We start from the raw sequence: 16,019 nt of genomic DNA on the forward strand, positions 1-16,019 counted from the left end.
TGAACCTGAAAATTCTAAAGGGTGCCCAAGATCTAATAAAAGAGCCTGCACAATTGGTCAAGCGTGATGCAGTAGGCCTCATTCAATTCTGAAATAGCATACAGATGGGCAGATACACCTTGTAAACTGCTTTCTTGGATTTGGGGTAAAGAAACAAAACCAAATATGCAAATGAATCATGTAGTGCAACTGATGTATCCTCGTTTTTAATGTTTTCGGAAGATCATCTGGAGTATTCACTGTCTGTGTAAAGCCACACCCCTTGGTATAGCACAAGTAATCTCTATAAACATGGCTGTCCAAAAACACATTATGTTGGAAAACATATGATCCAACTATATATTAACTTTCAAATGATTAACTGAAATAGGGTTACCAAGCATGAAGAGTAGGTAGTCACTAATTGGTTCATTACTTGTTTATCTAATGCATATTGACAATATTATGTGACATTGAAATTAATTTCAAGGGTCCTAACAGGAAATATGAGTTTACTCTAAAGTAATAAAATGGTGTAGAGTAGGATTTGATAATTACTTTAAGAATAATTACAGGACTTTTATACTTCTTGTCACAAATGAAGTACAATGAATGTTTCTAGTACTGTACTTCCTGAGGGATGCACTATATACTTCTACGTCCATTCTTTACATTAGTGTGTACTGGATGCACATTTCTGCGTCTTGTAAAACCCTGATGCGATGAAAATTTACTTTCTTTCTGTTGGATGAGTTTGTCGTGATGTTCCATTTCTTTGTGTCATACATGAATATAGAGAATCTGATGGATTATTGAATGGGGCCTGCATCAACCTGTCGCTGTCACCTGAAAATTTGCATAAATGGAAGTGAATATTCCAGTGTTTCAGCCAAACTGTACCCCTGCAACATTCATGCAGATTTGTGGAAATAAGTGCTAAAAATATATTCAAGTGGGTATACATTGGTTCACATCTGTCTTAAATGTTACCAAAAATACAGTTATTAAATTTACACAACTCTAGTACAAGAAATTCTAAATATTTTTTTAACCAGTCTTTCAAAATTATAAGTCACTTCATCATCATGTGTCATAATTGGCCTACCATTAGAATACAGTACCACAAACTTTAAAATATAAACACTTCATAATAACCAATGACGTAATTTGGATAAAGAGCATGCAAAAGACACAGTGTGAACAATGCCCTGTGACGTCAGCCTAGCTACAAAAATCACGAGATGTAGTGGTACTGTATTCCATGGTATTCTAAAGGTGCTCCGTCATAATAAAGTTGGCACACTTGTGAAAAGTAAATATGCCACTTTTTGGTGAAGTTCCTGGCTGCAGTATTGATATTCTGTATTAATTAATTGTGCTCAACATTGGCTTACTAAACTGCCTCTGTAAAAATGAAACAGTAACAGTTGTGTTTGTTTAATCATCTTACTTTGTATCAAGAAACGCCACAACTAGCAGGATGTAAATACATGTAAAATGTTCAATGAAAACTGACAACATTGTATTACTACACTAAGACTGCTAAATATCCGACTTTCATACCATATAATGAATGCAACAAAGAAAATAACTTTGATTTCAGAATGAATTAACAAAAATGCTAATAAATATTTCCCATTTTGTTGCAAAAATCTGATAATTGGCTTGGTTAGATTTTTGTATGAGAATCTGTGGTATGACTTCAAAAGTATTGTATGGAATTTCATTAAAAAAGACAACTTGAAATAAATTTGCTTGACTATGCTAAAACTATAAGATCTAGTCTTTCAAAATCCACCTCTTCCGGTAATTACAGACCTTATAACAATTAACATTTGAATCTGTGTATTGGGTATGTATGCATCAGGTGTGTATTACAGCAGTGTGGTATCTGAGAGAGAGGTAGGTGCGTGTGTATATCGGAGAAGTAACAAGCAGGTGTGGTAATTGGCAAGTATGTGGAATGCCCTCCTGAGACAGTGTAGATTATGTGGGATTATCTGCCTTGGTGTGGGGTGTTAACTGTAAATCCCTCCCCTTTAGCTGCCGCCTAGTATTCGAATACAATTGTTTCAGGGGATACCAAGTAATTCCAATACTTTCCCAGCTAAGGACTTGGACCTGGCCAGTTTTGAATTGTGGAATATGGAGTTATGAAGTTATTGTTGCAGTTATTAAATGAAAAATTGTCGCCATTTAATTTCATAACAGCATATACCTTTTACATATACATGTATCATGATGTATGTGACTGATAACAAAAAATAATAAAATGATGATAACATCATTCTTTTGAACATGTACTAGTGTGATTCACATCATAGATATGATAAGTTTATGAAAATACAGATATGTGATATTTAACATGTTCAATCTAGCTAGATTGCACTAAACTGACTTATTCATATTCAATGTCATCAAATATTTCTATGTGAGCCTTTCACAAATATATTGTATTTGAATTTTCATTATTTCATGTTGATTCTCCCAACATTGAGGTTCAGATGGTGACCATCCATTGTTGTTGATGTTGCTGTATGGTCCCTGATGAAGTAGAAAACCCTCACTCACTCAGTAGGCTCTTCTTGCATGTTTGGATTATGTATTTGACTACTAGTCCTTAGGATACCTTAACTATTGAGCAATTTGGCAAGGACTATAGGACTAGTGCCAATTTCTAACGCTGGAACTTAGATTATGAGGCAGTATGTGATATGAAAGCAATACTTTGAGCCATACGTAAGAATGAGAATCTTTACTCATAGTGACATGCACAATTCACACTCCATTGTACGATATAGCTACCCAAGCTGTGGCTCCCTAAACACAATATTCAGGATATTGTGGATTTAATTTCACAGCTGTTAACATGGTTAATGTGTATAATTAGTGTCCCATTTCGGGCTTATGTGGCGAGATTGTGGACATCATCCGGAGAGGATTAAAAGCTTATACAACTCAAATCATACCTAACACGCCCTGACAATGTTTCATTGAAGACGCTGATGGCTCAGAATACTCATTAGGGATAACGTTACACCATCTGACAGGCACCCATCTGGAACCTGTCCTGGAGTCACCTCGGATCACAGATAATGACTTATTAATCATTATAGTGGAGAATGATAACTAGACAACAATCTCTTGTATTCTTCTGTCGGCATACCACAGGAGGACCTTTGACAAGGTGTATGTAAAGAACAATACAATCTCCGGAGCAGGTAAATAGTTCTGTTAGCATGTTTATCAGAAAAATGATCTCCATTTTGCATGTCTTGATTCATAATCAGCCTGATGTTAAAGTTAAAGTTCACATCCATAGAATATCATTATTATTATTTTTCAATTCATTCTTGGCATAATGTGTCATAGTGTCTTGACTGATATGATCATGATGATCAGGGTTTTTTCTCTGAAATAATGGCTACTTTGATGGGACTAAAGCCAAAGAATTGTCATTCTTTATCATGTGTATATATTTGGATATTTACACATTGAGTAACATATTATGTAACCTTTCAAGTATACATATGGTAAAAAATGTTTGAAATGTCTTATGAACATTCTGAAACAATAGCGACCCGCCTCCGTAGTCTTGTGGTAGAGTGTCCGCCCGGAGAGCTTAAGGTCGGGGTTCGATTCCCAGCCGCGTCATACCAAAAGACGTTAAAAGATGATACTTGTTGTTACCCTGTCTGGCGCTCGGAGTCAGTATACTGTGTCTGAGTGGGGTATTCATGTTAAACTGCGGCATGGTATCTCAGTGAGCTAGCACTATAAATCGGCATCAGTCCGGACTGGTACAAGCAGCCACACACATACACGTGCATGCACGTTGCTATATAAATGCAATAGTCTTTGACGCAGCGTTAAAACCCAATTTCACCTCACCTCTGAAACAATAGCTACCAGGTTTAGCTAAATGATCATGATAAGAATTAAACAATCATTTAAAAGTTTCATGTATGAGCAATAGCAAAACATAGTGTACATAGATGTTCATGTGCAGTTATTGGAGGCATCTAACTTTTCCTTCAAATAACTAAATATTGAGGAAATGTTTGAAAGTGCTGCAATGGAAAATCTCAAAATCCTGAGCATAGTAAGGATATAGGAATCCCATTTAGTAACACAATCAAGATTTGGATTGTCAAATACATCCTTATTCTACTGATATCGATGTTTTGCTGTATGTACATTCTGCAGTTGTTTGGTTAGTGGGTAGAGCATCTGCCCAGAGAGGGGAAGGTCGGTGGTCCTACCTACATCATTCCAAAAGACACTAAAAGATGGTACTTGTTGTTACCCTGCTTGCCACTTGGCATTATGGGGATAAAACATGGACTGGCCAGCTCGGAGTCAGAATACTGTGTCTGAATGGAGTAGCTATGTTAGTACTGTGGCATGGTATTTCAGTGTGCTAGCACTATCGGCCTGGCTTGAGTCTGGACATGCACACGCAGCCACACACACGTGCATGCAGGTTCCATATGAATGAAATTCCAAGTTTATGATTTAAACATTTTATCCCCATTTCACCTGATCTCCTCTCTAGTTCCTTTCTTTTTTCATTATTGTCAACAGAAATTATGTCACTGTATTGTACAGAAATACACAGGTTATAATCATACCAAAAGATTAAAGAGGGCTGGAAGTGGCTAGTTTGGGCCTATTGCGAAGACATGTGCAGCTGTCAGCGTCGAGTTGATTGTATTTGGTGACCCAATGTGGAGCATGTGAACACAGTTCCTGTTTAAAGCAGAAAAAGGGGTTTTAACATGGGAAGAGGAACAGTTTTGTAATTTTTGTTGATCATAAGTTTGAGGTTGATGTTGAGGACAGTGTTTCAAGCCTTTGTCTTCAGATGCATGAAAAACTCATAACCCTGCCACCATCAGCACCGCTTTTTGAATTTTGTGGTCCGGAGCAACCTTCAGAACATGGGTTGTGAGATTGTAAAACCAGTGTTGGTTGCCCGGCTCTGTGTGTAAGCCAACAGGCCTACGATTGAGACATGTGTCTGAAGGGAAGACTTCATGCTTGCCAGAGAATTATAGATTGCTTTAAATCATTTCCCTTGCTGCCTGTTGCTTAGACATGAGTAAGTGTTAGAACAACTCCATGACTAACTGGGCACTGCCTGTGAACCAACAAGATATTACCTCAATCCTAGTGTTTATCTGTATCTATTCACCGCCATTTGTCACTAGGTTCGTGAACTTATTTTGAGAACTAATGAAAAATCTGTGGGTGTGTTAAGTGCAATGCAATCAATACAGTCAGACTGATCCAACTTGAGTGAATATTTTGTCTCGTCAATCAGGCTTATAATCCTTCCTCTTAAGACGTTTGCCGGGGATAATCCTCACTCTTTAGACTTCCAATATTTCGATTCATTTATGTCATGTTCCTTGTCTCAGTGGTTAATCTCTTGTTGGTTTCTCATTGATTGAAGGGGGCCGGTCGGGTAGCCTAGTGGTTAAAGCGTTCGTCCGTCACGCCCAAGACCTGGGTTCGATTCCCGACATGGGTACAATGTGCGAAGCCCATTTCTGGTGTCCCCCGCCGTGATATTGCTGGAATATTGCTAAAAGCGGCGTAAAACCTAACTCACTCACTCATCGATTGATTGAAGACTGACTGTAGGTAGGTCACACAATCCTAAACATTGCTGTCTGAAATACTTGACAAAGTACTTTTAAAAAAAAGAAGAATATTCAACTTAATCTGTATGAGAGTAGATATGTAATTTTTTTATTCGTATGATTTTAGAAAATGAGAACTCTGAAGTTTTATGGTGTTTTCTTTTGTTTTTACAAGTTGTGTGGTTCATGTGGTTGAGGCAATTGGGTAGTCCAGTGGTTAGTGCACTTGTTTGTAACATGGAGCTCTGTGTTCAATTCCCATTGTTTACAATATGTTGCGATCATTTCTGGTGTCACCTGCTTAAGGCACTTTTACATCAGTGTGCACACTGTGGAAATTATGCACACCAGTTTTTACATTTATGCCTCCAAAAACACACAAAATTATTATAGAAGTCAAGTCTTATAAATTTGTTGGCAATAATAACTTCTCATTTAGTCATCAATTCAGAAAGCTGAAGATGATATGAATTCAGTGACATCGCTCAGTGTTATAATGTATCTATTCAGAAAGCTTCTTTTTCGGTTTATGCAATGTGAATGCAACTACAAACTGCTTATGGTAGTTAACCAGTCAAATGCCATGCAATCACTTGCAATTTATTTATTTATTACTGTTTAAACCTAAGGTGGCAAAAAGCTCCAGGTTGTTGATTTTTTAATGTTAAAAGTTGACTGAATTTTGTTAGATTTATGGTTGTCACTAAAATAAGTGTCACACTTTTGATATTGGGTACTGTTATGGACTGTGATTAAGATGATTAGTGTGAAGGACGTGCCTTCATAAGTATTATCTACCTTCTAATCCCATTCCAGGATAATCTTCCTGAAGGTATTGTTCCATGAGTTAACACCTAAAAGAGATTAATGTTAATTCCGTCCCTATGTGTGTTTAATACATTTTGACAGAGAGAGAGAGTTATTTTATTAACGTGTCACGTGTTACAAAAGAGAGATATACACATGTTCTTTGGCATATTAAAAAGTAACACCCAGCCATTAGGCTTAGGAGACACAATAAAACACTATATACATTATATACTATAAAATACATTGACAATAAAATTTACATGTCTAGCTAAATGCCTAGCTAAATGATTGCTTATGTTTAAACATCTTTAAAAGTGTACTGGCTAACAAAGGCTGAATTTTCTTTACATTTTAAAATATAAATGAAAGCGTCATATATAACATATATGTTTGATGAAGTGTTTTCGGTCAGTTGTGAGGTCATGCCATGCTGAGAGTGAAAACGAAAGTGTAGGTTTGTTTATATAAATCAATGGTATTCTCCTGTGTTTGAACTCTTTGGTTACAAAGTGTTCAGCTGTCATGACTACAGATGTATATAAGTTTATGTTTGATCAGTGGAAGTATAGATCTAATGGTTAGTTGTTTGACTGTAGAATGTGTTGGTGCAAACAGTTATGTGTTTTCCAGTGTAATTTGATAAGTGTTTAAAATTAATTTTTGATATTTCATAATTACTTTCATTTCATCCTCACAATCATGTCAACCATGGCATTGAAAGTGGCGTACTAAATATCATCATTTGGGAATGTTTTATTGTGCTTTGATTCATGCTATTGTACTTGTCTGTCATAGTCAGACATGTGAGAAAATCAAAACTGTACAAGTAATCAGCCATTAGGGTTGGTGTATATGACTTGATAGTCCGCAGACTACAAAATTGGAAATTGAAAGTCATTGCTGACTGACACTCTAAACTTTGATTGACCCTCTTGACATATTCCATGGGGTGTGGTGATCTTTTCTCCCCAGAATATGGAGTCATATTAAAATGTCACTTTGACCATGCCATCTATGGTAGCTGTTGGCCATCACTAATTGTATGTCCTGTCACATTCTTGCACAGCAATAACTGAACACGAATTACACGAATAATACTCAGTATATCAAATGAATAATTATGGAAAGTTTGCTTTGGGTAAACACTCAAATAGAGTAAATTCCTTATGGCAAGACAGCATGAGTTTGCCATGGTCTAAGGTGCATAACCAAATCCTGTAATTCCAGTTCACAGATTAAGCCCAATAACAACCTTAGAAATTGGTTTCTTTTTTTCAAAAATAACCGAGAGGACTAGTGGACACCTTATTCTGCTAGTTCCCAGAGTTTGTAGCTTATCTCTGACTAGCTGACTAGCTGACTAGCAGGTCAGAGACTACTAAATCTTGCTGAGGGCAAGTAAAAATACAATGATACTAGCTGACTAGCTACCCTTGAAGTTGTGGGTTAGAATTGGTCTTCAGCAACCCATGCTTGTTGTAAGAGGCGACTATGCTTGTCGTAAAAGGCTAATAATTGGATCGGTAGGTAAGGCTTGTTGACTTGGTTGATGTATGTCACCAAATTCCCATTGTTCCCTTATAGATCGATGCTCATAATGTCAATCACTGGACTGTCTGGTCCAGACTTGATTATTTGCAGACCTTAGAGTAGCTGACTAGCGTGAATTTCGAAGGCTGGGTTATTGTCCTTGGTTTGTCCACACAAAACCCATGTTCAACACTTTCAATACTGGTATGTTGGCTGAGGGGTGAGCACAGAGAGGGACCAGTAGTTACATATCACATACATCACATTATATACCAAGTCATGACCCACCTGCCCTGCTGTGATAACCCAGTGATTTGTGGAGACTGATAGAGGGTTGGAGAGTCTATAAATTACATCAATGATGACAGTTGATTTCATGGGTACATGTATCCAGCCTACTACTGTGTGGTGGAATGTATGGGGTATACTATTGATTATGTGGGAAACCAAGGTATACTGGGTAGGTAGGTTCCTTTACAATCTCTTTAACATCAGATGTTAGTGCTTGTAATGCTACCCATAGATCTAAGGACATCCCCTTACAGGTCACATCAGAAGGACCTTTCATACGACCAATTAGAACAAAGCTTACGAGATCGCTAAAGTCTACATGTGTTTTCTAATCATGCAGCCGCTAAAAGGTTAACACGAAGCATTCTGAACAACAATTGCAAGGTGAACGACTGATTCCGTCAAGATCATCATCTATCTCTCGCTTCCATTGGATAAACATTTGAAACTGAAGAGACTTTCCATAGCAACTGGGAAGTACTGCCATACAATCTCAATAATCTTGTAGAAATTCCAGAATTTTTGTTTGTTCAGTTTTCAACATTGTTTGAGAACTCTGTCAAAATATTTTCAAAGCTTGGTCTGGAATAGAAGTTGCTAGTTTGAAATTAGTACCGTTGAGCTTGGGAAAGCTGTTTTCTGATTGGCTAATGTCAACTTTCAGTCAGTCATTTCATTGGTCGGGCAAAGTTTGTGAAACATCGTTCTGACTTGACCTGAAATGGGATGACCTCAGATCTTTTTGTAACGAGTACAAAGATGTGATTTTAATGGGATTGGTTCCTTCAAATCAAAAGTGTGTCATCAGGACTACAGATAATGTTTTGTGACATTGAGTAATTGCTCAAGTTATCATTTATGTTAGGCATTAATAGTTTTCTGTGGGTATTCAATATGTTTTACTGCCTTGGGTGCGGTATATTGGATATTTATACACCAATGAGTCTTCATTTCTTTTATTTAATTCTGCTTAAAATGCTGTTTCAGGTGACTTCTAATTGGTTTAAACATATTTTTATTTCAACTGAAAATTTGGATCGGTAAACAAGACAGCACTTATTTGAATATGTCTCCCTACATAGAAATCAGGAAACAAAGATAGTCAAGGTGTATACAAACATAATATTCACCGGTATAATTTGTTTGTGTGCTGCCCCAATCGGTAAAATGTTGCATACACTCACAACAGTGATATATACATGTCTCATTAACAACAGGTGAGATGGAGGACGTTTTTCGGCATTATTCAATACAGTCGAATTTTAGTATGGGTGATGCCTTTACTCGATCAGTAAATAGAGATCAGTAAAGAAATACACGTATGCAAGTTGAAAAGGATACACTGGGTAATTGTTGTACCACTGTGTTTATTAATTTTGTTTATGTGTATATGTACGCAAGCAGCTCAAAATTACTTAATGGTGATTGATGTTGTGTATTTTACTACGATACACAGATATTCTAGGATCTGTGTCATTTTTATCGGATTATTCAGTCTGGCCTGATTTTATCATGTTTATATATCTATTCAGTATTTTAATCAAGCATAAGAGTCAAGGAGTCCGTGTCATAATCATGTTTGACATGTTTAATATGAAAGGTTTAGGGTCCCCTGGATCATTGTTGGTTGAAATACTACACCACTACAACTCAAGGACCCCAAGACACCCTTCATTTCTAACACTGTTTTTCAATGTTTATAACTGACAGTTATTAAATTTCCAAGTAGATTTAGTATTTTTCATTTTTCCTTGTCTGAAGAGTGAGGACTGTTGCAGAATAAAAGGTATAGTTATAGTTTGTATAACACATCCTATCTTGGCTAGAATCAAATATTGTTTGCAGAAGGTAGAAAATGTACGATGGTACTCAATACACAGTCAATCTTGTTCTGAACTTGACATTATGTGAAGAAACTTTTTAAAAAAAGTCTGTTATAGATTCTCTTGTTAGGGCATTCAGGGTTAGAATGGGTCACCAGCAACCTATGCTGGTTGTAAGAGTTGACCAAATGAATCGGTTGGACAGACAGGGTTGATTGCGTTTCCTTCTACCCAGACTGTGTGGATAGTTGCTCTCAATATTGATCACTGGATTGTCTGGTACAGACTTGATTATTTAAATGCCGCCATCATGTAGCTGGAATATTGCAGAGCGCAGGGTAAACACACTTTCCTTTAATAGTGGTTGTTGACACTGCCTCCAATCTCATGCCTTTGTGAGACTATTTTATGTAAGTAATCCTGACAACGGAGACACTAGCCCCATATATGTGTGAATTGGTCATATCGCGTCACATCTAGCTGTCCTCTTCTCAACTTGATCTGAGTCTACCTGTTGAAGTTTGCTTAGCGTGACACAGATAATACCCCCATAAATGAAGACATGAGTTGTGGTGGACATGTTCTGACAGCTGGATGGGTCGTCTGCCACCTCGCTGTCGTTATTCAGCCAGATCTAGTGGGCTGTGGGATCAGAACTGGGTGGTGTTTTGCCAGCACTTCAAGTTTGCCATGCAGCTGGGATCACATAGTTGCTACACTTGACAGTTGCTGGACTTCAGACATACTGCAGATGTCTTGATTTGTTTGTGAGGTGTTCAGTTCGAACTCTTAAATAAAAGATGAAGATTTCAAGAAACTTCAACTTATCCAAACGACTCTTTTAACAAGGGCAGACTGCTTTGTGTGAATGCCTAATCAGTATCTATGTCTCTGTAGTTCATGTTATCTATAATTACAAGTAATCAGAAGCATAGCCAAGGTGAAACAAAGTGGCACTAACTTGTCTGGTACTAATGCGTGTGTGTTATATGAAACACATTACAAATACGAGCTACAAGAAAAACACTCCATGTCTGTTCCTTGCCATTCATGTTTAAAGTTTTGAATTCTGTTGTTAAAGGCCATTTCACATAGCTACAGATAAGCTGCATATTTGTATTAAAAAAATATATTCAAAACCAAATTACTTTCAATTAACTTGCAAACAGAAACGCATGTATTTTATGAAAAACTCCAGTGTATAAAAACAGCATGCGTATATACCCAATGAAGCTTTTTCAGCATGTGTACAACCGAGCTAGTTTAGGAAAGACAATTACAAGCTAATTTACTTTCCGAGTCAAGCCTACATTTCGAACCGTTGTATACATCTAACACATTATTTCATATTTTTATAAATCTTAAAATGTTTACTCATTTTTGGAAATACACAAAACAGTGATGAATAGATGAGTGGAAAAATATTGGTTACCTATTGAAAATGTAATAAACCAATCAAAATAGAAACTGTCGAGTTAAAACTCAGTTGCTCAAAAAGTTTCCTGGAGCTCTGAGTTCACATGTAGCAGGTTATTGTCTGAACAGGTGCTGCCCTGAACACGTTGAAACCTTCAGGTCAACCAGCTAAGGTATGATGTGCATGTCTGGCAGTTGAAAAAGGATATTTGAAGAGTAAGGACTTTGGATATTTATAAGCTTTCAAGCGTAAGCTGTTATGTGTTCATTTTCCAAGTAATTTTTGTCTGAACAATACATGTGTTGATTTCACTTATGTTTATGTACATTCCAGGTTTAGACACGGCAAATAGCCTGTTAGTCCGTGACTAGTGATAATTTAGAGGGACTAGTTGTTTTATCCTAAATCTAGTTATTTCACATAAACCACTAGATCATGACATGCTTGACGGTAGGTCATTTACAGTGTATGTATGTGTACATGTATGTTTGAAATTAATGCTATTCTGCTAAACAGAGTTTGAAATCTAGTGGAATTAAGATACCTGACTGACTTGTTTAAGCCGACAGAAATTCTATTTTAGCTCCACTGTTAGAGACAGGATGTTAAAGGCCTGTCTTTGTTCAGATACTCCATGCTGTTATTTGTGATTCACCATGTTTAGAGACAGTAGTGTTAGTCACAAACAGAACCTCACTTAGCCATCCCACGAACTTCCTCTTACAAAACTGACAGCTCTGGTCTAGCGGATAGAGCATCTACCTTGAGTGTGAAGGTCAGTGGTTCGATCCCTTCCTGCTTCACACCAAACACTTTAAAAGATGGTACTTGTTGTTACTCTGCCTGGTGCTCGGCATTAAGAGGATAAAACAAGGTCTAGTTGTCTCAGAGTTGTTATACTGTGTCAGAGTGGGGTATCCATATTGTACAGCGACAACACACACACATCTGAATGCATTTTGCTATAGAAGTGCAATAATCTTGAAAGTAACATTAAACTCCATTGCACTTCACCTAAGCAGACTGTCCAGCAAGTGCTATTTGTATTCATGATGGCAACAAAATGTTACATAGGGATTGAAGCTTTTGCTTTTATACTTGTTAACGTAATAACATAACATAGCATTTGCTTTTGCCGTAGCTTACTGCTTAAGTATCAGGTTTCACAAACCTGTATTCCTTATATTTGGGGTATCTGTGGAGAATCATTTGCATAATGTCCTATAGAAGCACAAAATGTCTTTGGTTGTTAGGCTACATTCCGGGATAATTTTCGTTTTCTCAGGGTGTTGCCATAACAGATTTCTATATTTCTGAAACAGTTTGTTGAAATAAATATGGTGATCTTAATGTTTGAAGGAGGCAGGGGTGCTGCCTTGTGAAGCTATTAGTCATGCATGGGTGTTCTTTCTGTCCGAAACCAACAAGGCAGAAACTGATATACGACTTTCGCTCTTTCTCGGGCGCATTAACCAGAAAACTTATTATCATTGGCGACTACCGAAACGCGGTTGTACACAGTCATATCCTTGCTTATTCATTAAAGTCACAATTGTACATAATGATGTATAATTATCCTTAGAATCCCTTCTAGATGTTGTTAATCCAGTCATGAGAGTTAACATTCATAGGTGTAGAAATTGAATTGTATAAAAGCTTTTCAAAGTCTGTGTTTATTTGAGGTTGATAAGTGACTTTTTCACCTTGCCTGTCAGGATATTGGTTTGACGACCGGCTAATGTTGTCGGGTTAATCCCCAGCTTTCTTCCTATAATCCCACCTAATCCAGACGATATACTTGCATTTAGTCGCTCTAAGTTGGCCTGCGGTAGCTAGTCTTGTTGTCTACTGCTTACGACCATAGTGTACAGTGTGTGCTACCAGGTAAGATATGGCTTTACCTAATGAGTATTTTATTAATCTTATCAAGCCTAATGGGACTCTGGGTGTAGTCTATGAGTAGACTGGGTTTCATTAGGGGTATTATTCATGTTTTATCACTTTGTGATGGAATGGAGGCATTTGGTTCTCGTTTGAGGGGTATTGATAGTTAGATATTGTGCTTTATTGAAGTGAAGTTAAGGAAGTGTCAACATGGTAGATGCTGTCTAGAAATGAATGTTTATGCCTCTTGGTTTAACTTGAATAGTTTGGTGTTACAAAGTTGGCATAAGTTATGGATAACAACTTCTTTATTTCACTGTAATGGTAACGTTTCGGTGTAGATCCTTATACCATTGTCAATCCTTGCTTGACAACAGTATAAGGATCTATACCAAACCTTATACATTGAGGCTGGCTTGGTCCTGTGGAGTTCAAGTTGCTAGGCGACAGGTTTCACATGATAGCTCAGTGATTTTCCTGGAGACAACTGTCATAAGGACATTTTTCATGATTTTATCAGATTTTGATTGGATGTTCTTTTTTACTTCATTACCAAATTGTTAAAAATCTGTAGGACATTTTGGATGACAATTAGTCAGTGTCTCAGAAATTGAACTGATCTGAAACTCTGTAACAGGTGATAACTATAAAGGTTAGAACTGGACAACGCCGATATGTACAGACATGTCACATGTCCACATGAAGGGAATAAAGTGTCACATGATCATAGCTACAAGACATACCACCAGTTGAGCACAAGTCCAAAAGGATTACTGATTCTAGGTTTTCTTTATGAAAGTCAATTCACCATGTTTTCTATTAAAGCTGACTTTAGGATGGTTTGCTGTAGGTCCATCACTTGATACTAGGGCTGTTACGATTCACCCGCGTATTCGGTGAATCGAACCGTATCCCCTCATGAATTGAATTCGTTATTCGTGGTCACTAGAATCGAATATTTACAACAAAATTAAAAGAGTGTTTTTTACTTGAAGTTGTCTGTTATTTATCAAAGCAAGATATGCAAAATGGAATATATACATGTCATGCAGTTGTCTGTCTTGTAGGTCATCTACAACTCCACCCCGGTTATACGACTGATTGTCCATAACGCTCACCAATTATTTAGACCCCCAAGGTAGTGTTGTAGCAAGCGATCACTGTATTTTTCACAGAATATAATAAATAATACATCAACTGCTGACTTGTTGTATTCGTAAATAAATATTCGTATTAGATACCCTATATTCACGATACGTATTGTATTCGCCTCATAGTGTATTCATTGCAGCCCTACTTGATACAGACAGATTAAATTTGGAATTTCAGGCTTTGTTACCTGTAGTTGTGAACAGCTGTGAGGTATTGATGGCTTTGTTTTAATGGTTGAAGTTGTTATATGAGAGATGTTTGAACACGGAGAGGTGGCTCAGGTCAAACTTCTATTCTCTCTACATCGATCATTCCCCGGATCATGCTAACATACGTTAAGATGACTATCACAACATCCTTAAACCCTCATGCAATCGCAGGATATATTCTGCCCCTTCAAAGGGAGTTCGGCTTTGATGAATAAACCCACCACTGCTCCAATAGGCCTCCACATATTCATGTGGTATGGCCCACTCCGATGCATATAGTCATAAACCTACAGACGATTTTTTGATTGAACTCAATCTTAGAATCTGTGACATATCAGTTGAACCATCAAGATAGTTCTAGTATTGGTCACGGAATAGCTATTGTAGCTGCAGTTAGTCTATGGGTGTAGGGACTGAATTGTGTAAACTGAGAGTGGGTAGGCACCCTTATATTGCCCAGCATGGGGGTGTCAGTGTATGTCATGGTGGAGGTACCCTGACAATGGGGAGAAGCAATTCGCTATTGGGGCTGGCTGCTCAGGCATGGTGAAAGGAGGTGTGCGGAGATACAAGCTAGTGTATTGAACTCCTATAACATGCCTGGTGATCTGTAGAATATCTTACTGACCGGTACTGCCCTGCCTATCGTAGTCGGGGTTGAATTTACAGGTGAGAGTGTTTACCTGGTAAATAGTTCATATCCATCAACCTTGCACCACTACTTTAATAGGTATTTGTGATGGAATGGACAGTTGTCAAATATGTCAAAGCTGTGTTATTTGATACTAGAAGGTGTTATTGATGTGTGTTTGTAATGAGACCAGTCTGCGACTTTTGCGACTAGTCTGAGTTAGTTAAATTTATTTCTGTCTTGTAAGATGAACTAATAGTAACTAATATGTACACGCTAAATTTGACAAAAAGTAATGCCAAAAGACAAGTTTGGGCTAGCAGGCTCGAAAGTTTTTGACACTGACATTGTGACTTCTGCTTCCAACAGTCAAATGAAGATCTCAACAATTTTGTATCATGGCTCCGTTCCACAAAGTAATGTTAGCACTAAGGTGATCGCAACTCCCTTACTTTACATAGGCTTTTAATCATCGTAGCACTAAGATTGCTTTTTGGAAATTCTGTTCTTCTATTAAGCTCAGCTAATAACAGTCCATATGATTACTCTAACCTAAACTGAAAATGATGTTTGGGCTACTAAACTCAATACTTTGGGGCACAGACTGTATGCATTGTGTTAATAATGGGGTGAAGTTGAAAGTAATGT

At 37.4% G+C, this 16,019-nt stretch overlaps 1 protein-coding gene across 5 annotated transcripts in view; it reads left to right on the forward strand.

Annotated features, from left to right (window-relative positions):
* The window catches only part of LOC124136896, a 30,836-nt gene that overhangs the window by 558 nt on the left and 14,259 nt on the right, over nt 1-16,019 (forward strand). Inside the window, exon 1 of one of the 5 annotated variants that reach the window (XM_048402302.1) lies at nt 13,311-13,379. The exons of 3 other annotated variants lie outside the window; for them this stretch is intronic. The gene's annotated coding sequence lies outside the window, so the exon portion shown is untranslated. Of the gene's footprint in view, nt 1-13,310; nt 13,380-15,358; nt 15,410-16,019 lie in introns of those variants that run through there. One more of the 5 variants, XM_046502929.2, reaches the window with a different exon arrangement.

Source organism: Haliotis rufescens, unplaced genomic scaffold, assembly GCF_023055435.1.
Source record: "Haliotis rufescens isolate VD_foot unplaced genomic scaffold, xgHalRufe1.0.p SCAF_1, whole genome shotgun sequence".
NCBI lineage: Eukaryota > Metazoa > Mollusca > Gastropoda > Lepetellida > Haliotidae > Haliotis > Haliotis rufescens.